Below are 24,368 nucleotides of genomic sequence, written 5' to 3' on the forward strand. Positions count from 1 at the left end.
TCCAAATTCTGGAAGAGGAGGTATGATCGACTTGCAAAAGAGAAAGCTGACATGGAGGCTGCCTATGAGAGAGAGATCAAGAAGTTGTGCACTTCTCGTCTTCCAGCATCCCGAGCTTCTAGGGATCCATAGGATGTCATTTACCTTTTCTCTTTGTAATGAATCAAAAATGCTGTATTTCTTTGTCTCAATATATTGAATGAAATGTTTCCATGAGCAATTAAAATGTTTAAATATTCAAAATATTGCAAATAATACCCTAAGGGTTCCTTGAAAACAAAGCATTTGCACAAGCATTGCATGCATCATCTTTGCATAAACAGGTGCTCTCGTGCCGTCTTCTCACTTTGATTCCTGTGTCCAGACAGGATAGCTGATCAAAGGCCGCACCGCTACTCAATGAGGCTCAACCATCAACGCAATATGGATCAAGTACAAGCCGAGTTAGCTGAGATGAGGGCTAACATGGCTCAGTTCATTCACATGATGCAAGGGGTTGCGCAAGGACAAGAAGAACTCCGAGCACTGGTTCAGAGGCAAGAAGCTGTAATTCCGCCACCCAACCAGGCTCTGCCAGAAGGAAATCCAGTTCCGGACACTCCTGCTGCTGCTATTCCCGTCAACAATTATGCTGTAGGTGAAGAGTTAAGGGGTATCCGAGTTGACGGTCAACCGATTGCTCCAGATGCTGCTAGTGCCAGAGTCATTCATGTTCCAGCCCGTAACAGAATTCCGATTGTTGACAGACAAGAGGATTTGTTCACTATGCTCAGCGAAGACGACGACATCTTGGGTAGAAATGATGCGAGAGATCGCAAAGTTGAGGCCCTTGCTGAGAAGATCAGGGCAATGGAATGTCAAAACTCCCTCGGTTTTGATGTTACAAACATGGGATTAGTTGAAGGACTGAGAATCCCGCACAAATTCAAGGCACCGTCATTTGACAAATACAACGGTACCTCCTGCCCTCGCACCCATGTGCAGGCATACTACAGAAAGATATCCGCATACACTGATGATGAGAAGATGTGGATGTATTTCTTCCAAGACAGCCTATCTGGGGCGTCTTTGGATTGGTATATGGAGTTGAAGCGGGATTCCATCAGATGCTGGAGAGATCTGGGTGAGGCGTTCCTCAGACAGAACAAGCATAATATGGACATGGCTCCGACCAGGACTCAGCTGCAGAGTCTTTGTCAGAAGAATAACGAAAGCTTTAAAGAGTACGCCCAGAGGTGGCGTGAACTAGCTGCGAGAGTTCAACCCCCTATGCTGGAAAGGGAGTTGACTGACATGTTCATCAGTACTCTGCAAGGTGTATATATGGACCGGATGGGAAGTTGCCCATTCGGAAGTTTTTCTGACGTCGTCATCTGTGGCGAAAGAACTGAAAGTTTAATCAAAGCTGGGAGGATTCATGATGCGGGTTCTTCGTCATCCTCGAAGAAACCCTTCTCTGGGGCACCTCGCCGGAGAGAAGGAGAGACCAATGCTGTACAACATAGAGGGGTGTGTACAGAGCAAGTGCAAATAGAGATCAATATCGTCCGGTGGCTGCAGTGACTATTCCTGCACCTCAGCCTCGTCAACAACAACAAAGGGTTCAACCACAACAACAACCACACAACCACAACAACCACAACAACCACAACAACCACAACAACAACAGCAACGTCCCTATCAGCCGAGACAGGGTCTGCAGTCTAATAGAAGATTTGACCCGTTACCCATGACGTATGCTGAGCTTTTGCCTGAGTTGCTCAGATTGGGTTTCGTGGAGTTGCGTACAATGGCTACTCCAACAGTATTGCCGCTTGGGTATGATGCGAACGTTCGCTGTGACTTTCATTCTGGGGCACCAGGCCATCATACTGCGAGATGCCGAGCTCTGCAACATAAAGTTCAAGACTTGATCGATGCTAAAGCGATCAACTTTGCTCCAGTGCCAAACGTAGTGAACAATCCTATGCCTCAGCATGGTGGGCATAGGGTTAACAATGTTGAAGGGGGAGAGGCTGAAGATTTGGTTGTTGATGTTGAAGATGTTCAGACTTCTCTGTTGACAGTAAAGGGCCGTTGGCTGAAAGAGGGTGTTGACCCAGGTTGTAATGAAGAGTGTTTGGGCTGTGCAGAAGTTGTTAATGGGTGTGACCAGCTGAAAGCTGGTATTCAGAAACTGATTGATGAAGGCTGTCTCCAGTTCAGCCGGGCTGTTAAAAGTAATGGGTCAGTATCTACTGTTACCATATATTTCAAGCCGTCTGAAGGACGAGAACGAGGGGCTGTCAGTGCACCGACAACAAGCAATACTCCAGTTACCATTCCTGCGCCGGTAACCATCAGTGCACCAACTACTATTGTGGCGTCTGGCAGAGGACGAGTTGAAAATAGTAGGGTTGTTCCTTGGAGGTATGACAACGCCTATCGCAATGATAGAAGGGCTGGTAATCAGACAAGGCCAGTGGTACAAGCGCCAGTAACAATCAGTGCTCCAGTGAGGACTCCTGTGGTTGCAAGTCCGGTGGTGGACAATGTTGGAGGGCCAGGAGGTTTCACTAGGAGTGGACGACTGTTTGCTCCTCAGCCTTTGAGAGATGCTAATGCTGAAGCATCTGCTAGGGCTAAGGGTAAACAAGCTGTGGTTGACGAGGAACCGGCTCAGAAGGAGGCTGAGGGTTCTTTTGACAAGGACGTCGAGGAGTTCATGAAAATCATCAAGAAGAGTGACTACAAGATTGTAGATCAGCTCAATCAGACTCCGTCCAAAATTTCAATACTCTCTCTGCTGCTGTGCTCTGAGGCACACCGGGACGCTTTGTTGAAGATGCTGAACATGGCGTACGTCCCGCAAGAGATTTCCGTCAACCAGTTGGAGGGTGTACTAGCCAATGTGAGCACCAGGCACGGTGTAGGTTTCACTGACTTAGACCTAACGCCTGAGGGACGTAATCATAACAAAGCCTTGCACATCACTATGGAGTGCAAAGGTGCTGTTTTGTCTCACGTGCTGGTAGACACCGGGTCGTCCCTGAATGTCCTACCCAAGCAGATCTTGAAGAAGATCGATGTTGAGGGGGTTGTGCTCACTCCCAGTGACCTCATTGTACGTGCTTTTGACGGATCCAAACGATCTGTGTTTGGTGAAGTCACTTTGCCTGTAAAGATAGGTCCGGAAGTTTTTGACATCGTGTTCTATGTGATGGACATTCAGCCTGCTTACAGCTGTCTGTTGGGACGTCCGTGGATACACGCAGCTGGGGCAGTCTCGTCGACTCTCCACCAAAAACTCAAGTATGTCTGGAATGGTCAGATTGTGACCGTATGTGGCGAAGAAGAAATTCTGGTGAGTCATCTCTCCTCATTCAAGTATGTTGAGGTAGATGGCGAGATCCACGAAACCCTGTGCCAGGCATTTGAGACTGTGGCGCTTGAAGGGGTAGCTTGTGCTGAGCAGAGGAAGCCAGGTGCTTCGATTACATCGTACAAGCAGGCCAAGGAAGTTGTAGACTCTGGCAGAGCTGAAGGTTGGGGCAAGATGGTTGACTTGCCGGTTAAAGAAGACAAATTCGGCATTGGGTATGAGCCTCTCCAAGCAGAGCAGAGCGTACAAGCAGGTCCGAGCACCTTTACCAGCGCTGGGCTGATGAACCATGGAGATGTCTTTGCTACTGATGGTGAAGACAGTTATTGTGATTTGGACATCTGGGTCCGCCCTTGTGCACCTGGGGAATCTGTCAACAATTGGACGGCTGAAGAAGTGGTCCAAGTTACTCTACTGACAGAGTAATTTTCTTTTGTTTTTTCATTTTGCATGAAAACCCTACGTTCCGCCCAAGGCGTAGTGGTTCATTGTAGGGCCACATCATGTTTACAATGTTTATAAATAAAGGACGTTTTGCAATCAAATTTTGAGATCTTTGTCTTTCTATTTTGTTTTCACTTTTTTTCAAAAATAATAAAAATGGCAATGTTTTTTTTGTTTTTCGTGACTTTATTGGAATCTTTTTCTAAAAACAAAACATTAAACATGCAGAAGTGATATTTTGGCATCCACTGTGAGCGACTCTGTTATGGCTCCATATGATTTTGATAATCCCATCTACCAAGCTGAAGAGGAGAGTGAGGAAGACTGTGAACTCCCTGCAGAATTGGTCAGACTACTGAAGCAAGAGGAAAGGGTCATCCAACCTCATCAGGAAGAGTTGGAGATTGTTAATCTGGGTACTGAGGACGCCAGAAGAGAGATCAAGATTGGGGCTGCTTTAGAAGACTCTGTCAAAAGGAGGTTAATTGAGATGCTAAGAGAATATGTGGAAATATTCGCCTGGACATATCAAGATATGCCTGGGTTGGATACAGACATTGTGGTGCATCGGTTACCTCTCAGAGAAGAGTGTCCGTCGGTCAAGCAGAAGCTTCGCAGAACTAGTCCTGACATGGCTGTCAAGATCAAGGAAGAGGTTCAGAAGCAGTGGGATGCAGGTTTTCTGGCTGTTACCAGTTATCCACCGTGGGTTGCCAACATTGTTCCCGTGCCAAAGAAGGATGGCAAAGTCAGAATGTGTGTCGATTACCGGGATTTGAATAGGGCGAGTCCGAAAGATGATTTCCCATTACCTCACATTGATGTATTGGTGGATAATACGGCTCAATCCTCGGTATTCTCTTTCATGGACGGTTTCTCAAGCTATAACCAGATCAAGATGGCGCCAGAGGACATGGAAAAGACAACATTCATTACACCTTGGGGCACGTTCTGCTACAAAGTGATGCCGTTTGGGCTGAAGAATGCCGGTGCTACCTATCAGAGGGCAATGACGACTCTCTTTCATGACATGATGCACAATGAAATTGAAGTGTACGTGGATGATATGATTGCGAAGTCGCAGACAAAAGAGGAGCACTTGGTTAATTTGCAGAAGTTGTTTGACAGACTGGTCAAGTTCAAATTGAGGCTGAATCCGAACAAGTGTACGTTTGGGGTGAGATCAGGGAAGCTTTTAGGCTTCATTGTCAGTGAGAAAGGGATTGAGGTCGATCCAGCTAAAGTCAAAGCTATTCAAGAGATGCCTGAACCAAAAACGGAAAAGCAAGTCCGTGGGTTTTTAGGGAGGTTGAACTACATTGCAAGGTTCATATCTCATCTAACTGCCACATGTGAACCAATTTTCAAACTGCTCAGGAAAAATCAGGCGATCAAATGGAATGATGATTGTCAGAAAGCTTTTGACAAAATCAAGGAGTATTTACAGAAACCTCCAATCCTGATTCCTCCAGTTCCAGGGAGACCATTGATAATATACCTGTCAGTCACCGAAACTTCGATGGGGTGTGTATTGGGTCAGCATGACGAGTCTGGTCGAAAAGAGCATGCCATATACTACCTAAGCAAAAAGTTTACCGACTGTGAAACAAGATATTCACTGCTCGAGAAAACTTGCTGTGCTTTGGCCTGGGCTGCTCGCCGACTAAGGCAGTATATGTTGAACCATACTACTCTGTTGATTTCTAGGATGGATCCAGTAAAATACATCTTTGAGAAGCCAGCTCTCACCGGACGTGTTGCTCGTTGGCAGATGATCTTAACGGAATACGACATTCAGTACACGTCACAGAAGGCCATCAAAGGTAGTATTTTGTCCGACTATCTTGCCGAGCAACCGATCGACGACTATCAGCCTATGATGTTTGAATTCCCTGATGAAGACATCATGTATCTGAAGATGAAAGACTGTGAAGAGCCGCTTGTCGAGGAAGGACCAGATCCTGATGACAAGTGGACACTGATGTTTGATGGGGCTGTGAATATGAACGGTAACGGTGTTGGGGCAGTGTTGATCAATCCCAAAGGTGCTCATATACCTTTCTCTGCCAGATTGACTTTCGACGTCACCAACAATGAAGCTGAGTACGAGGCTTGTATCATGGGGATAGAAGAAGCCATTGATCTGAGGATCAAAACACTTGACATTTTTGGAGATTCTGCTTTAGTGATCAATCAGGTCAATGGAGATTGGAATACGAACCAGCCGCATTTGATTCCGTATAGAGATTACACCAGAAGAATACTGACGTTCTTCAAGAAGGTGAAGTTGTATCATGTCCCCCGGGACGAGAATCAGATGGCTGATGCTTTGGCTACTTTATCCTCTATGATAAAGGTTCATTGGTGGAACCATGTACCACATATTGCTGTGAATCGACTCGAGAGGCCTGCGTATGTGTTTGCAGCCGAGTCTGTTGTTGCTATTGACGAGAAACCGTGGTATTATGACATCAAGAACTTCCTCAAGACTCAAGAGTATCCTGAGGGTGCGTCGAAGAATGATAAGAAGACCCTGAGAAGGCTGGCTGGAAGCTTCTATCTGAATCAGGATGATGTGCTATACAAGAGGAACTTTGACATGGTCTTGCTCAGATGCGTGGATGGACACGAAGCAGACATGTTAATGCAAGAAGTGCACGAGGGCTCATTTGGTACCCATGCTGGTGGTCATGCAATGTCAAAGAAATTGCTGAGAGCCGGATATTATTGGATGACTATGGAATCCGATTGCTTCAAATATGCTCGGAAATGCCATAAGTGTCAAATCTATGCTAATAAGGTGCATGTACCACCAAGCCCGTTGAATGTCATGAACTCGCCTTGGCCGTTTGCCATGTGGGGCATTGATATGATTGGGAAGATAGAGCCTACTGCTTCTAATGGACATCGCTTCATCTTGGTTGCGATCGACTACTTCACCAAATGGGTAGAAGCAGCTTCCTATGCCAACGTCACCAAACAAGTGGTTGCCCGGTTCATCAAGAAAGAAATCATCTGTCGTTATGGAGTCCCTGAGAGAATCATCACTGACAATGGTTCAAATCTCAACAACAAGATGATGAAGGAACTGTGCAGAGATTTCAAGATCGAACATCACAATTCTTCTCCTTACAGACCAAAGATGAACGGTGCTGTAGAGGCAGCTAACAAGAATATCAAGAAGATTGTGCAGAAAATGGTTGTTATGTACAAGGATTGGCACGAGATGTTGCCTTTCGCTTTGCATGGGTACCGTACTTCAGTACGTACGTCGACCGGGGCAACCCCCTACTCCCTTGTGTATGGTATGGAAGCAGTCCTACCAGTTGAAGTGGAGATCCCTTCTCTGAGGGTATTATTGGATGTCAAGCTGGATGAAGCCGAGTGGATTCGTACAAGGTTTAATGAGTTAAGCCTTATCGAAGAAAGACGGTTAGCAGCTGTGTGCCATGGGCAGTTATACCAGAGAAGGATGAAGCGAGCCTTTGATCAGAAAGTGCGTCCTCGGACATTTCAGACTGGCGATCTAGTTCTGAAGAGGATTCTTCCTCCCGGTACAGATAACAGGGGCAAGTGGACTCCTAATTACGAAGGTCCATATGTTGTGAAGAAGGTCTTCTCCGGTGGAGCCTTGATGCTTACAACTATGGATGGTGAAGATTTTCCTTCCCCTGTTAACTCAGATGTAGTCAAAAAATACTTCGCATAAATTGACCCGCTGGACAAAAAGAATAAAAGAGTCCAGGCAAAAATGGGCATCCCGGCGAACCAAAAACAGAAAGAAAAGGTTCGGGCAAAAGTTAGGGATAAAAATGAAAAAATGTACACCTGGTAAGTCGAAACCCCGCAAGGGCGGCTTAGGCAAAAATGGGTATCCCGGTGGATTGAAAACCCGAAAGGGCGATCCAGCCAAAAGAGGGATTAAAGCGAAGACTACAGTTTGAGTTATCTGTACTTCATCATGCTTCGTCAGCTGCCATCTCGACAGATGTGATCGGTCCAGTCAGTCTTCTCAGAAAGCAAGGAATTGGGAGGAAACTGATGATCTATGAGTTATAACGGAGTTGGGAAACAGTGGATGCCGTGTTCACATTGCCATTAGGATAGTTTATTTTCCTTTTGTGCGCAATTACCTCTTCCTAGGAATTGCTTCCCAATGTATTTGCCTTTTCAGGCACACTTTCAATCAATAAAAGTCGTTATTCAGATAAATTGCTCTCTTGTTTTTACTTTTACTGTTTTGTTTGCAAAAAACGTCCGAATTTTTGATAAACATTGCATCTAAAAAACATGAAGGCTAAACAATGACGTGCAGAAAAATTAAAACATTTGAAAATCATTTTGAATGTTGAGGACACTTGAGCATATCTTGTCCACATACCCCCTGGGGCATCTGTTGTTCCGTTGCGCAGGTCGTTACCTGTGAGCATTCTCCAGCAGTGCTTTCCCCAGACAGAGCCATTCTCCTAGCTACGGATTGTTTAAGTCTTCCCCAGCGAAGTAATTATTTTCTCCAGCAGAGTTTATCCCACTAGTGGACTGGACGAGTTATCGTAACGGATTGATATCCGCATCCCCAGCTGAGTTGATTCTACTTGTGAATATTGTGGGTCGTCCCCGCGGAGTAACAGATATTCCCCGAAGCAGAGTTTATCATATCTGAGGTTTGTATGAGCCTTATCCCCAAAGGGTTGCCTGGTTTATCTTACCCAGCGGAGCAAATATTTCCCCAAGCGGAGTTCTTGTGAATTGATTGGGATGTCCTCAAATTTTACTTTTGCCAGTAGCAAGCTGCTTTATTACTCCCCAGCGAGTTACCTTGCCTTCCCCAGTGGATTTGTATTGAAGGTTTCTCAGCACAGTCGTCCTGTGTTTTCCCCGGCGGAGTTCTCACCATTTTGCATTTTGCATGTAACAATCATTGCATCCTCAAAACTGCGTAGCATTTCCATTCCATATGGAGCATTACGCCATAGAAAAATTCAAACATATGCATTCATGTGTTCGGAACCCCATCAGACTGTATCCCCTGCAGCGACGAATTTTTGTTCAAACTGTACAACACATTTGCTACAGTCGCTCCAGTCAACCTTTGGTGTTGATAATCCCCACAGAGGTTTATTTCCTCATCCGTTGGTGAAAGGAAAGCCTGCTTCTCCCCAGTGAGACCCCCTGCAAGTGTCCAGCCTTGCCCTGTCATCTTGTGGATGTCAGTATCCCGTAAGCACCCGCGTGTGTTGTTTCTTTGGTGTCGGTAAACACCATCCGTCGGTGATTTCCAGTCATGCGTAAGTGTCTGGTTTTCTTTGGTGTCGGTAAACACCATCCGTCGGTGATTTCCAGTCATGCGTAAGTGTCTGGTCTTCTTTGGTGTCGGTAAACACCATCCGTCGGTGATTTCCAGTCATGCGTAAGTGTCTGGTTTTCTTTGGTGTCGGTAAACACCATTTTTCGGTGATTTCCAGTCATGCGTAAGTGTCTGGTCTTCTTTGGATATCGGTAAACATCCTCTTTCGATGTTCATAACGTCGCTATCCCTTCCCTAGTAAAGATTACTCCTCTCCGTTGGTGTCGATAAACGTCGAGTTTTTCCCGATCATCCGTTGATGATTTGGTTGTGTTCATTATCTCCATTCCTCCTCTCCGTTGGTGTCGATAAACGTCGAGTTTTTCCTATTCGTCCCATGACGTCTAGTTGTACCCTTCCCCAAGTGGATTTACCTCTCCGTTGGTTTCGATAAACGTCGAGTTTTTCTCATTCGTCCGTTGACGTCTGATTGTATACCCCTTCCCAGTCATTCATTAATGTCTGGTCGAGTCTCCCTTTCGTCCGTTGACGTCTGGTCGAGTTTTCCTGGTCGTCCCCAGTTGATTCTCCTTTTCCGTTGGTGTCGATAAACGTCGAGCTTCTCCCTTTCGTCCGTTGACGTCTGGTCGAGTTTTCCTGGTCGTCCCCAGTTGATTCTCCTTCTCTGTTGGTGTCGATAAACGTCGAGCTTCTCCCTTTCGTCCGTTGACGTCTGGTCGAGTTTTTTTCCTGGTCGTCCCTAGTTGCTTACCTCTCCGTTGGTCTTGGTAAACGTTGAGTTTTTCCCATTACGTCCGTTGACGTATGGTTGTATCCCTTCCAGTCATTCATTAATGTCTGGTTACCTCTCCGTTGGTCTTGGTAAACGTTGAGTTTTTCCTAGTTGTCCGTCGGCATCTAGTTGTGTTTTCTTTTCCCATTCATCGTCGTTGCGATGTCTGGATGTGGCCGTACCCTTTGAAAAAAAAAAAAAAAAAAAAAAAAACCAGTAATAAGTATCAGATCCCAGTGGACGTTTCCATTATTGGATCCCTGCATTGTGCAAATTCTACGGTTCTTTGGTATTCAATCCCTGTTTACCCTGAAAGTCTGACAGCCGCTGCTATCATCCGTTCGGGTTCCCAGCTGATTGAATAGGGGCAGCTGTAGCACCTCAAATTTGCACCTACCATTGTACATACATTCTCATATTAGGTCATAGCATAACATGGTCCACTGCATAGCATTGCATTGTCCCTTTTGCCTCAAGTGCAAGCCAATCAAGAGGATTAGGTCAAACTGATCAGGAGATCAGTCAACCAAGCAAGCAAGTGTGTTTCTCAAGGAGCCAAGGCCCTAGGGTTGGTCCAACATGTTCACATGACTTGGGGATCCATTTGAAGTGTTTAGGTCAAAGATTGGATGCTCAGAGGTCATCATTCAATGCACAATCAGTCAGAAACCCTAAAAAGTCAAACTGGGTCAACTGTGGTTGATTTTATGGTTTTGATGGATGGATTTGGTTTGAGAGAGCTTATTCATGTCCCAATAGGCCTCATATATCATGGCAAACAATATCATTGAAGAATTTGGAGCCAATCAGAAAATTTCCAAAAATAGAAAGTGGACCTGTAATTTCAACTGCCAAAAATGGAAACTTCTTGATCTTAAACTTACATCATGATACAAGCTTCAAATGAATTTTTGCCCAACATGAAAGTTGAAGATCTTGTTCTCCCATTTCCAAAAAGTCCAAGAACTCTCAAATCCCATGTATGGTTAGCAAGTTATGATCAAATCAATTTCAAAAATTTGTGAACTTCAAAAGGCCATATCTCATGAACCATTTGGCCAAATTTGATTGGGTTTTTTCCTACAAGTCCTATTTAATCCCCTCTTTCCAAAAATTCATTCCTCATGTACCAAAACCTTACCATGCAAAATGGCATTTTTGGCCTTGACTTCATTAATTTCAAGAGGTGCAAAAAGTTGACTTTTTGATTTATCCATTTTCAGCACATTTGGCCATTTGGGATTTGTTTTAATTGATATTTGAAGCATGTTCAAGGCCCAAACTCGGCCAGAACCATACACCTCCATGTGCATATGTCAAAAATTAGCAAAATGCAAATTCACTTCATTTGAGTTAACCAAGCTTAGCACATGATTAACCAATGTTAAACAGTGATATATAACTTCATTTTTCTGAGATTCTAACCCTAGCTGCAGCCACACAATCAAACAGAATTCTCTCTTCTCTCAAAACTGGCATTTTCACATATTGCATTTTCTGGCCAAAAACTCCCAAACCACTCGAGCTAGCTTTCATTGTTTCATCACCTAATCATCTTTGTGAGCCCTTTGCAAGCATATAACACCAACTGCACAGCCATTTTCGGGTTCTGTTTCTTCAAGCTACCAACAATGGCAGGTTCTGGTTCGAGCTATCTCATGCATTCTTGAGTTGAAATAACTTCAGCATCCATCATTTCCAACCCTAATCTTCATCTGTTTCAAGCTAAGGCACTCAAAACAACACTGTTTCACAAGTTTCTTCATAACCAAGTAAGATTTCGACTCTCTTTTTTCTCCAATCCATGCTATGTTTAGGATAGATCTCTCTTTGCTGATTCTAATGAACTATAGATTGCCTGAAATGGTTGAATATTGAGTGAAATATCTGGAAATGAAGTTTGGTGTTCATTGTTGATTTTACTCGATGCATGCTATTCATTGTGTTTCAATGCATTCGGTTGATAGATTTGTAATGTTTGAAGTTTGTTTGGTCGATTTGTATGGCTAATTTCATGATCTGGGCACTTTGACTTTCATGATTGTTTGTAAGTGATGAAGTTATGCTGTGGCTGTTGAAACCCTAGAACCATTTTTCCAGATTTTCCCAGAATCGTGTTTGGTTTATTGTTGTTTGATGTTGCATGAATGTTAATTGCTATGTTGTTTATGAGGTTCTGGTTGATTTTGTTTTTGATGTTGATGAGCATGAAGATGTTGTTGCCCTGCTGTTCCAAAACCCTAATCACCTGCCCAGAACATGAACTCATGAATGGATTGGCTGTTGTTGTTTGACTTTTCTGCTTGAATTACTGTTCCATTGGTGACAACCAATGAGAACATTTCATTTCCCATGCCCTGTACGCACCGTTTTGGTTAATGAGGCCATATTCACAAAATTGCCATCGGTCAACCACCTTTGACTTGCTAAACCATGTTATGTGTTCATTTTGTTCCAAATTGTTACTCAACTTACAAAATTCCTAATTCACTCATTTCAATTCAAAAATTCATGAAACTTTTTTTATCATATTCACATGAATGTCTATTATTTTATCATGATTTTTGCTGAATTTTTGGTTGGCTGGATTTTTAATGGCATTAGGGTTCTTGACATGTATGCACATTTTGTACCTTTTGCCAATTCTTTTGTGAAATTGTGAGGATGTATCCAATGACCCTGAAATTTTTTGTTGTTAATCTACACTCATTCATGTTTGTTTTGATGTAGAGTTATTGAATTTATCATATGTGGTTTGTGAGATATGAATTTTTGAAGTGGGGTGTGACAATTTGTGTCACACCATTGATATGCAATTTCATGATTTTTGTTGACATGCTTCCTGACCTCCAATTGATGTGAAATTTTGCATGATACTTCTCTTATATGTCTAGTTCACTTGTGATTTTTCTTGGAATTAACTATGGCATTTCCAAATTGTTTGAGATTTTATCCCCTGTTTGACCAAAATGTTGACTTTGTGTGACACATCTTGCCATTTCATTTGGGAAATCCTCATACCTTATTGGATGATCATGAAATTTTACATGTGCATACTAGACATCTTGAGCTTTGCATTGGTGTTGATCCCATTCATTTCTCATCTGTTTTCATTTAGTTATGATTTTTTGAAGTTGATACATGTTTGTTTGACTTCTTTGTGCATACTTGAACTTGCCTTGCCTTTCTGATTTTCATTGACCATCTTCCCATGATCCAATTGAGCTGAAATTTATATGCATGTCATATTATGGATTGTGATTGAGCATGAATTATTTGGTGATTTTTGAAATGTTTGAGTTGACTTTTGATGCAAGTCTTTCTGTTGACTTATATGTGCACCAATTTGCCATGCTTTGCCTTCTTTTGTTTGTGAAATGATGATGATGCATGATATGAACTTGAGACCAATTGTGCTTGATTCTTAAATGTTTGAACTTGATTTTGGTTGAATTTCATTTGCTGTTTTGACTTTCTCATTTATTTTTGACCCTAGGCTTGTCCTAGCGGTCTTCTTGGCTTATGATTGAGTTCATGTTTCAGGTTAAACTACAAATGCCTCAAAGAGATCATGCAAATTTGTTTGAGGTTGATTATATATCATGTGCTAATCTTTGTTTTGTAGGAGGCTTGACCCATATGATTTGGGTCTTGTGCTTTGCACACTTGTTTCTCTGTGTTGACTGTTTCCCAACTCCTTCTGATTTAAACTGTTGAACTGTGTACTGATTTGTTTGACTATTTCAGGTACCCTTAGTTGCTTAAGTTCTTTGAACTTGCTTTGCTTTGCTATTTAGCAATTTGCTTTGAGGTAATCCCTCTTTCTTCATGTAGTCTGGAGACCCGGCCTGTTATTTGGCCGGGCAAACTGTCTGAAGTCCTCCTTAAGAGGCAATGCTTGTGTGTGTTTAATTTTGTCCCAAGCAGGAAAAGTCCTTCAAGTAAGGCAATTGGTAGATCAAAGGGATAAGCAACCTATCCCCTACTATTCAGTGAGTCTTCTCCTTGCTCCCATTACATGGTTGTAGCATTGAGATCAAAACCCAAGATCTATAGAGTCTAATGTGGATAGAGTTCCTACTTTCTGAACTCCCACACTTTCTGATACTTAAATGCTCTCCCTGATCAGGGATAAGAGCAATGAGGCACACCCCTCATCTCCTTTCATCTGCTTCACCTTAGCCTCTCAATGGCAAGGTTAAGAGCAACTTTTGACCCTATTCCAGTTGGCTTCAATGCCTAACCCTTTTGTATGAGCCTCCTTGTTTGGTTATAGCGTGTGCTGATTGACTTCATTGATTGCTTGATTGCTTCATATGCACATGCTTGCTTGTATGCTCTATGCATTTATCATCATTTATTGCTCATTAATACATAATCATCTCATTTGTCTTTGTGACATTATCATTCTTGTTTGCCCATTGAGGACAATTGTAAGACCACTCTTTGGCCATTGCTCCTGGGATATGGAAGTGAGTATAAGACCATCACCTTGGCCACTCATCTTATCTTCACATGTTGCTTTGTTTGTTTGTATGTGAGGATACAACTGTAAGTCCCTGCAAGTTGGCATTTGTATTCCTAGGACCATACTGTGGAGGTTAGAGTAAGCCCAGACAGATTGGCATCTAACATCCATGTTTTGTTTTTCTTTGTATGTGAGGATGCAATTGTAAGTCCCTGCAAGTTGGCATTTGCTTTCCTATGATCATATGTTGGATATTGGCATAAGTCCAGACAGATTGGCATCCGGTATCCAAGTTTCTTTTTGTTTTTAGGAGATTAGTATAAGTCCATTGAGTGGCCTCTGATATCCATTTCTGTTTTAGGAGACTGGTGTAAATCCATCTATTGGTATCCGGTACCCACCTTTTATTTCTTTGTTTGAGGAGATTAGTGTAAGTCCATTGAGTGGCATCTGATATCCAGTTCTGTTTTAGGAGATTGGTATAAGACCAGTGATTGGCATCCGGTATCCGCTTTTTGGATTTCATCTTTGTTTGTTTGTTATTATCCATCCCCCATTCCAAAGGACACACTTGAATCATCTTCTATATGATTTCAAGAAGTGAACCTTCTAAGAAGTTTTACAATCCATCTTCATCCATTCATTCCCATTATGTCCTAAACCTTTTCACACTTTGATTTCAAACTTGACATAGATATTGTGCAAACATCTTCATGTTTTCAAACTAAAAACCTGGACCCCAAGTCCTTGACTTTTTTTCAAACTCCATTTCATAATACTTCTTTGAATTAATCTTAATCATACTTTGACTCAACTTTCATAATCACAATCAATTAACTTCACCCATTCACTTGTTTTGGCTCTGTCCATTGTTAATCTTTTCATGCATTAGCCATAGGTTTCAATTATCATTGTGGTTGATGTAAATCTTGCCTATCCTTAGTGAGTCGACAGTAAGACTTCCGTACTGAAAACAGGGCTAACCCCTCTAGTACGTCGAAGCTATCCTCGCATGGTGGATGTTGGTCTTGGTCGAGTGTTCTCCCATTGATAATGAAAAGCCTCAGTGCTTGTGTTTAAAACTGAATCCACCAACTTTTGGAAATCTTTTAGCCGAACTACGGCGTTTTGATCCTTACCTTTGATGGAAGGTACGTAGGCAACGGGTTCATCCGTTCAAACCCAATAATAAATTGTATATTCTTTTCTCATCATCCCAATCATGTTTACACAATACTTATGTCATAACAAATAACAATTTTATACAACAAGTGTGAAAAGGGCTCCCTAGGAGTACCTAGGACGTAGTGGGTGCCTAACACCTTCCCATTGCGTAATTTACCCCTTACCTAGACTCTCTGATCTTTTTATTAGTTTTCTACGTGTAAAACTTCTTAGGCTTTTGTTCGCTTTTTAGCCAGTCCTTTGGATAAATAAAAGTGCGGTGGCGACTCGAAATTTCATTGTATGCTTTGCTTATGGTTTAATCGATAAATCATATAGCGACGAATACACCGCTACACAAACCCCTGGACAAAACTTGGAGAGAAACCTGACAGAGAACTCAGAGCAGCCTCCAAACCCTGAAGGGAACTCAACTGCACAGAATCACCTCTGCCTCACATAAACCCTAAAGATTGTTTTGTAAACCTCACGGGTGTAACTCAATTTCAATCAAGCTCTCCAATCAGGTTTGCCCTTATTCCCATTACTTTTATGCTCTTAATTTGGATCATCTGAATGTATGAGGTATGATGGATGAATTTCATTAGGTTTTTGCCCACGGGTTTTAAATGTATATGAATGTATAAATAATGCCTTGAATGCTTAATCCTTATCGTCATTCACTAACCCTTTTGGAGAGTTTTTGTGAAGGCTCACATGACTTTTGCAGGGATAGCTTGCCTGGTGTTCCACTTTATTTGTGGGATACCACCTGGAGGTTTATTCCGATTACCTGTACTGACTCACTTTCTTTGATGGTGTTAGCTTGGGAGGATCCATGGGTTTCCCATTCCTCTAATTGTTGTTACTTCGGATCTTTATCCGCGTGGTACTTTTACATTTTTCCCGCATTTTACTGCTTTCCTAGCTGGAAGACCTCGATAGGAGGCAATGTTTTGTGTGTTTACTTTATGCGGATTCCTTCGTCTAGGATTTCCCTTTTGCATGAGCATCCCTAACCCTACCAACTCATTGATTTTTCTTCTCCTAAGAACACGTTAACTCCTTCTACTACAGGCGAGTAAGTCTCTAAAGGTCGAGCATCCGATAGATTGCGTAGTAACGCCGTTCGTCCAAAACCCAATCCATAACCCCGTAGTTAGCCGAACTATGGCTTGTCTGATTCTCATTCCAGATGAGATACGTAGGCATAAGACGCGATGTCTTAGCGAGCACAATTACCCTTAACCCCTAGGTAGCCGAGCTACGAAGACTCTGATTCTCATATTCAGATGAGATACGTATGTAGTGGATGCGACATCTGTGCGAGTCATTTTCTTTCGACCCCTTTTTTAGTAAATAACACATTAGATAAACCCACACCCTTTAGACAAGAACTACAAAAGTGGATCCCGTAGAGTACTACGGATGCGTAGGGGTGCTAATACCTTCCCTTCGCATAATCGACTCCCGAACCCAAGATTTGGTTGCGAGACCCTGTCTTGTCCTTTCCTTTTTCCAGGTTTACTTCGAGCGTTTCCTTTCCCTCCTTTGGGATAAATAACGCACGGTGGCGACTCTCCTGTCTTTCTTCGCCGATTGTTTTTTTTCGCATTCCATTTTTCAGGTTGCGACAGTGTGCATATAATTTTCAAACATTCGGATATTCATATTACATTTTTTGCCATATGTCTTTGTTTGTTATTCCTCTGCTAGTTGGTAATACATCCCCCAAGAAGATGTTAGTGTCTTATCCCTCAATGTAGAGTCAGCCCATTAAGCAGAAAGTGTTTATCTTTCCTTCCGCATTCCCCACTGAGTTATATCCTCGTGGACAACGGTTGTTTTCGCTTCCTCCCAACACATGTATTGGGATGGGTTCCCCTATTGAGTTATATCCTCACTAGGACGAGTTTTGATTCAGTTTGCCACTGTGATTTGATCCTAAATTGGCCTCTTGAGACTGTTTCTTGTGTTTCTCCGTGGTATAAATGAATAATTGCTCAGTAATCGGTAATCATTCATCTTATCCTCGGCGGAGTCTGTGGTTTTCTACCCTTATACTGGTAGCTGTAAACCCTATTTTCCCCCCTTTGCAGAGTTAACCTTCTTGTTCATCCTAACCGATGACGGTTACTCTTCCATGGTTTCCTACCCAGTATCCGGTAGATGTAATCCCTCCTTGACGGTTATCATTATCCAATATTTGGTGGTGATATTCCCTCATTATTTTGGATAATTACTCTGATTAGGCAATTTTATCGCCAGCAAGCCCTCTTTCATGTACCGGTTGACGGTAATGTTTCTTGCTCCCCTTGAATGGTCATACTTATATACCTAGTTTCGGTATCCCGATGCCTTTATTTGTCGGTCGATTTATCCTTTATTAACCCAGTAACCGGTTGTGGATAATCTTCCATGCGAGTATATTATCTATGTTCTGACGGTAATAGATAATATATCTCATGCACTCTTTGATCGAAGCCTTTTGTTCTTCCCCAGTTGAGTAAGATTCGTATCCCTGTTTCGGAATCGAATGCCCATCCCTTAATTGAGTTTGCTTTTTGCCCTCTTTTTGGATGATGAGTGTTTTAGGAACATTCCCCAATTCAAGCTTTGGTTGGTCACCTATTATATGCCCAGTAACCGGCATCCCTGGTGTTCCTTCCTTCTGCTCCCTATTATGACTTTTTGTCCCCTGTGGAGTCAAATTTTCCTGAGCTGAAATATACCTTTTTAGGTCTTCCTCAGATGATTTGGTTGATTGATATCTCTCACCATTATACCGGTCTTAGATACTCATTCTTCCCGAGCATGTTGTTCTCTCACCCTTATACCGGTGTCCAGATCACACGTCTCTTTGAGCTTATTACCCAGTAACCGGTAATACCTCATCCCGTTGCTTCCCTAGGAGATTTCTGTTGGGATCTTCCTCAGTTGAGTCCTTAGGGGATATCCCCACCTGAGTCCAGATTTTCATCCGAAGAATCCATTGCGGATAATTTTTGTCTGTATTGGCATATTCCCCAATACATGCATCTTCGAGTCAGCTCGAGTTCTTCCATTGATTTATTTCATGGATTCTATTTGTGTCTCTCAGAAAGTCTCAAGTCGTGACCTGCTCACGCATTTTCAGCCCTTTACTCCCCGGTAGAGTCTCTGTCTCCCTAGTGAGTGTATTAATCCTTTGGGATTTTTTTTAGTTTCTCCGGATTTCTTTTTCTTTTGTGGACGCCTATCCTCACAGAGTTTTACCATTATTTTTGCATGCCTACATCTGCATCATGAGGTCTCTTAGGGACCAAAATTGGTCTCTTTGATATTATTTAAGCCCATTCTACCCCGTCGAGACGAAGATTTTAACCTTCACTTCTCCGGCTAGAATGACCTTAAATAGGGGCATCTGTAAGACCCTAATTTTGTCCCTAAGATCCCTCATGGCATCATAACATTGCATTTGCATTACCTCAAGGATCCTTAGCATCTTGGTTCCCTTTGCCTTTGGGTGGGACTTCTTGAAAGTGGTTTGAGATCACCAAGCATGCTTGAATTGTATATCATTGTTTTTCTTATTTTGTTCACTAACCAAAAGCATAAAAATATGTCACTAACATCTTTTATTTGTAGCTTGAGCAATCATAAGATCAAGAGCTTCAAAGAGATCACTTATGCAATGGTAAGGTCAAGAGGAGATGATACCAAGCATGGTAATGGTTCCCAAAGCTCTCATCCATCAAGTATGCCTCCATAGCATCTCAATTCATCATTTTGATCAAAGCAAGTCAAAGGGTTTGAGGTTGGTTCCCCAAAAAAACCCTAATTCATCTGTGCACCACAATGCCTTGCTCCTGAAGCAACCTCAGGCCATGATCAAATACAATCAAGGGAAGTTCTTTAATTCATCATTTCATTCATATTTTAACTTATTTGAGTGTCCTCAATCATCAACTCATCAAGATATGAGGCATGGACTTGAGAAGTTGATCAGTCAATTCATCTGACTATTTTGAAATGCACTGAGACCTAAATTTTTATGTGTTGGTAAAATGGAGATGATTCCAAAAGCAAAAATGTTCTTAAGGACAATATGAACAACTTTCATGTTCATCAAAAATTGATTTGAATCTTGGAAGGCCATCTCCCATTCCAATACATTATAGGTCATTTTGACTGAAACCCTAACTTTGGGTCAACTTCCCAAGGACATAACTCATTCATTTGTTATGATTTTGAGGTTGGATCAAATGAATTGGAAAGCTTAAGATGTCTAATTCAAATGTTATGTTGAACAAAATTTCAAAATCTCAAAGGAAATACATGTGATAATGCAAGACATTATAGGTCCTTTTGGACCAAATGCATTGAAAGGCAAAAAAGTCCAACTTCAAGTGCCCATAACTCTTTCATCAAAAATCCAAATGATGCAACATTTAAGTCCATTTTTATTGTCTTGAAAAGATATACAACTTTGAAGTTGGAGGTTTGTTCATTTGAGGCTTGCATCATCAAAACAGAAGGGCTTGAACATTTGCCAAATTTAGAAACTTTGCCTTGACATATTTTGCACACTACAGTTTAAACTCAAAATTCACTAATTTCCACACCTCAATTGGTTTTTTGCCCAACATAACAATTGTTCCGTACATCAAAACCTTTCCAACCATTACTCACATGATCATGTTTGGGCTTCGCAAGTGGTATTTTCGAAGAGGAAAAGCTTTTGGTTCAATTATGCATAACACTTCAAAATTCCATACATAAGCATTTGCCATTCAAATTACACGTCCATTCCATCTTGGTTTGATTTCAGATTGCATTTGGCTTTGGTTTTGGGCTTTGTGCATGATCATGCAAGCCCATGCAAGGATTATCCAAATTCATGCACACGGCTTTGATCACATTCTCCTTGCCATTTCCTCTATAAATAGAGACCCTATTCCATTCAAAATAGACACCTGATTCAACCTGAATTGCTGCAGAAATCAAAACCCAACCTCTCACCAAAGAAGCTAATTCATTTTTCTCTAAATTTTTCAGATCCAAAATTCAACTACGTCTAGTTGAATCCTTGGATCTAAAGCTTCTAAACCTTCATCCTTTACTCCATTGATCTTTTGTTTTGATAGAGAAAGCAAGGAATCGTGCTCAAGCCTCTAGAAATCAAGGTTGTTATGCAACTGGTTTTTTCTTCAAAACTCATAATATATTGACATATTCGCTTGGATCTTGTGTTGGCTGAAGTCCTCTCAATAAAGGCATCATGATTGTGCATTTAATTTTTGAAATCCATTGAGTTCATGATGAACACCACAGAACTTCCATCTCTGGTTTCTCTCAATATAGAGATCTAGAGTGGAATTGAGTGGCACAGGGATGATGTACATCATCCCAGCTTTCCAAAGATGTATAGATCGTGTATTTTGGTGGAGATTTTGTTGTCTGCAAATATGGCCGGAAAATCCAAGCTCACCGGAGAAGAAGGTGGCTCCGGTGGCTGTGTCTTTGCCAGGTGCATTGTGGACCCTTGGATTCGTTTTCCAGATTTAATCAGAGCCTTTCCTTCTTATGACTTATTTTAATGTTGCGTGTGGTTCAGTTGACCAAGGCGTATGGTGGGAGCGCGCCTCTAGATCGTATGATCTGCCAGCTCAATTAATGAGCTCAGATCTAACGCTCCTCGTTTTTTTGCATTTTTTATTTTCTGATTTTATTTTCTTTAATTCCCTTTTATTTCAAAAATCAATATCTCTCTCATTTTTAATCCAAAAAATATGGGACCAATTGCATTAGTCTCAAAATAAATTCTAGTTTCTATTTCTGATTTTTAATATTTTTTATTTCATCATTTGATATTTTTTATGAATTTTCTCTTTTCTGGTTATTTTTAATTCATTTTAAATAGTTTTTGATATTCAAAAAATACAAAAATATTTTCCTAACCTACTTGAATGATGATGGATCTATGAAAAATATTCTCATCAATTTTTAAATTGATTTGAGATTTATTTGAGATTTTAGTTCAATTAAGTCATTTTTATTCATTTTTAATTGATTAAAAATAGTTTCTGACTTTTAAAAATGCTGAAATTTTTTGTCAAACTTTTTTTGACCTTGTTGAACTTGGAATAAATCACTTGGACCTTTCAAGGTTGATTCGAAGTGATTTTGAAGTTTGACCTTTCTTTTATTTTTAATTCAAGTTTATTTTAATATTAAAAATGCCAAAAAATATCTTGCTTATTGTTTGATTTCCAATCTTCATCTCATTTCTGATTTATCATTGTTTGACTTTGAATTTCAATGTCATTTGGTCAATACATATGGATTGGTACATCTTATTTCACTTTATGCATTTTGATCTTTCCATTTTCATTATCCATTCTCCATCTCCTTCTTCTTCTTCTTATTTTCTTTTTGATCAATGAGTTGAAGGTTGATAAGTTAGCATTGACTAGGGAGACTTAATCTTCCTTGATCCAAATCTAATTCATCTTGATCAATTGATCAAGTGAATGGCTTTGCATTAAGGATAGGTTGTCATCTAAATCATTCAAAAGGCTTAAACCAATACAAGATCAATTCTCTTTTTCTTTTTGGCATGGCAAGTTGTTGGAACTTGGTTCACTAATCAAGACTTCTAACTTGTGTTGTTGCCTACATTATTATTGACCGACCTCAGATAGTTGTGACTTCTACATAAGTCCAATTACGATTGCTTAACATAGCGCTAAATTTGCCTTATGGCACACTAACTGTAAGACCCCAATTTTGTCCCTAAGATCCCTCATGGCATCATATCATATCATTGCATTGTCTCAAGGATCATTGGACACCTTGCTTCCTTCCCTGTGGGTGGGATCTCTGTGGGAGTGGTTTTTTATCACCAAGCATTGTTTGCATTTGTATATCATTGCTTTTCTTTTAATCACTAACCAAAAATGTACAAAAATATGTCATCTAACATTTGTCTTGCAATTTAAGCAGTCAACAGTCAAGGCAATTCAAGTGAATCTTGTGTGCAAGAGATGAAGTTTCCATTGAGATATGGATCATGTGATCATTTCATGGAAGCTCACGTGAGCTATAGGTTCATTTTGGAGCAAGTTCCCAAGTGGTTGAGGCCCCAAATTCATCAGAACATTTTCAGGTCATCTAAGGGCCTATGCAGTCAACTGAAAAGTCAATTGTGGATTTTGAATTGAGAAATTGAGTTTCTTCATCCCATTCATGTCCAAATCATGCTTATTCATCATTTCAAAGATCAAGGTTGAAGAATTTGAAGTCAAGTCAAAAGTTTCCAAAAATGGAAAGTGACCTATAATTGCAACTTTCCAAAAATGGCAAGTTTTTGATCCAACTTCAACTCAACTTTCCATCATCAAAGATGCTTCAAATGAAATTTTATCCAACACGAAAGTTGAAGATCTCTTTCTCCCATTTCCAAAAAGTCCAAGATCATGAGCATCTGATGAATGGTTTAGGAGATATGATCCAATCATTGCCAAGTGTGCATGGGATTTCAAATGACCATAACTTTTGATTCATAGCTCCAAATTGGGTGGTTCTTTTTGCAATATTCCTCTCTTGACCTCTAATTTCCAAATCATGCATCAGATTACATAAAATCTCATCACATAATCATTTGTTATTTCATGATTTTTTTGGAGGGAAATTGCAAAATTCAAAAATGGTGCAACATGGGAACTTTCTACCATTGCCAATGTGTTTAAAAGATGATTTTAAGTGACTTTGATGAAGGAAGTGGTACTGTTCACGTGGGTTTACTACGTGCACCATGCAATTTTGATTTTTTGCAAAACACCTTATTTTCATTAACCAAATTAATCATGGATTAGCAAGGTGATTAAGAAAGCATATAAATACCTAAACATAACAGAATTTGAAGGAGGTTAATCATTTTTCACCATTTCAAGATCCAAATTCTCTCTCCCTCCAAAATTTTCTCTCATTCATAATTCAAATTTTTTCCAAATAACATTGCAATTTTATTTCATATTCTTGTTCACTGGTACTGAAATAGTATAGATCAAGCATTGATTTGTGGAATTCGTGCAAGAACCAAGTGTATCAAGTTCATGAAGTTGAAGATGGAAATTCTGTTTTGAGCTAGATCTACATGTTTTCAAGTTTCCTTTTCTTCATCAAACATCATTACAAGTGTTATAAAGTGGATTTGGATCATTACAAGTCGTGGATCGTGCATTTCCAAGATTCTGCTCTTCAAGAGGTCAAGTTTCGAACCTTTTAATTTTGCAATTCATGCATATATTCTTGTAGATCTCATGTTTCTGATCGTTTTGATATAAATTTTGTGCGATTTGGATAAGAATTGAGAGAGATATGCTTGATTGAAGTTTTGAATGTCAAACTTTATTTGCTTCGATTTGCATGAATCATGTTGAATTAGGATGAATTGATGCTTGATCTATAATCTCCTTTGCATGAGCTTCGTTTTGGTATAAAATTTTTGAAATTTTGAGCAATTCTGGAAAATCTGGAAAAAATTTGGATGAACTTCATCTTGTTCATCATCATCTTCATGAAGAAGATGAAGATCTTCATCTTTGCGTCCATTTTTGTGACGGTCTTTCCGTCGCTAGTAGGAGCGCTAGGGTTTTTACAAAACGGCGTCGTTTTGTTCATGGCGCGTGCTCACATTTGAATGTTGACATGGTTCGATTCTGGCCGCATGCACTTTTTCAAATTGCTTCATATTTTATTGCCTTTCCCTCCAAATTATATGCTATATGCTTCATTTGATTTTCATTTTTTCTTCCAACTTGGAAAATGCATAACAAATTGAAAGATGATCCAAAAAATGCCTGGTTTT

Source organism: Lathyrus oleraceus, chromosome 7 (assembly GCF_024323335.1).
Source record: "Lathyrus oleraceus cultivar Zhongwan6 chromosome 7, CAAS_Psat_ZW6_1.0, whole genome shotgun sequence".
Lineage (NCBI taxonomy): Eukaryota > Viridiplantae > Streptophyta > Magnoliopsida > Fabales > Fabaceae > Lathyrus > Lathyrus oleraceus.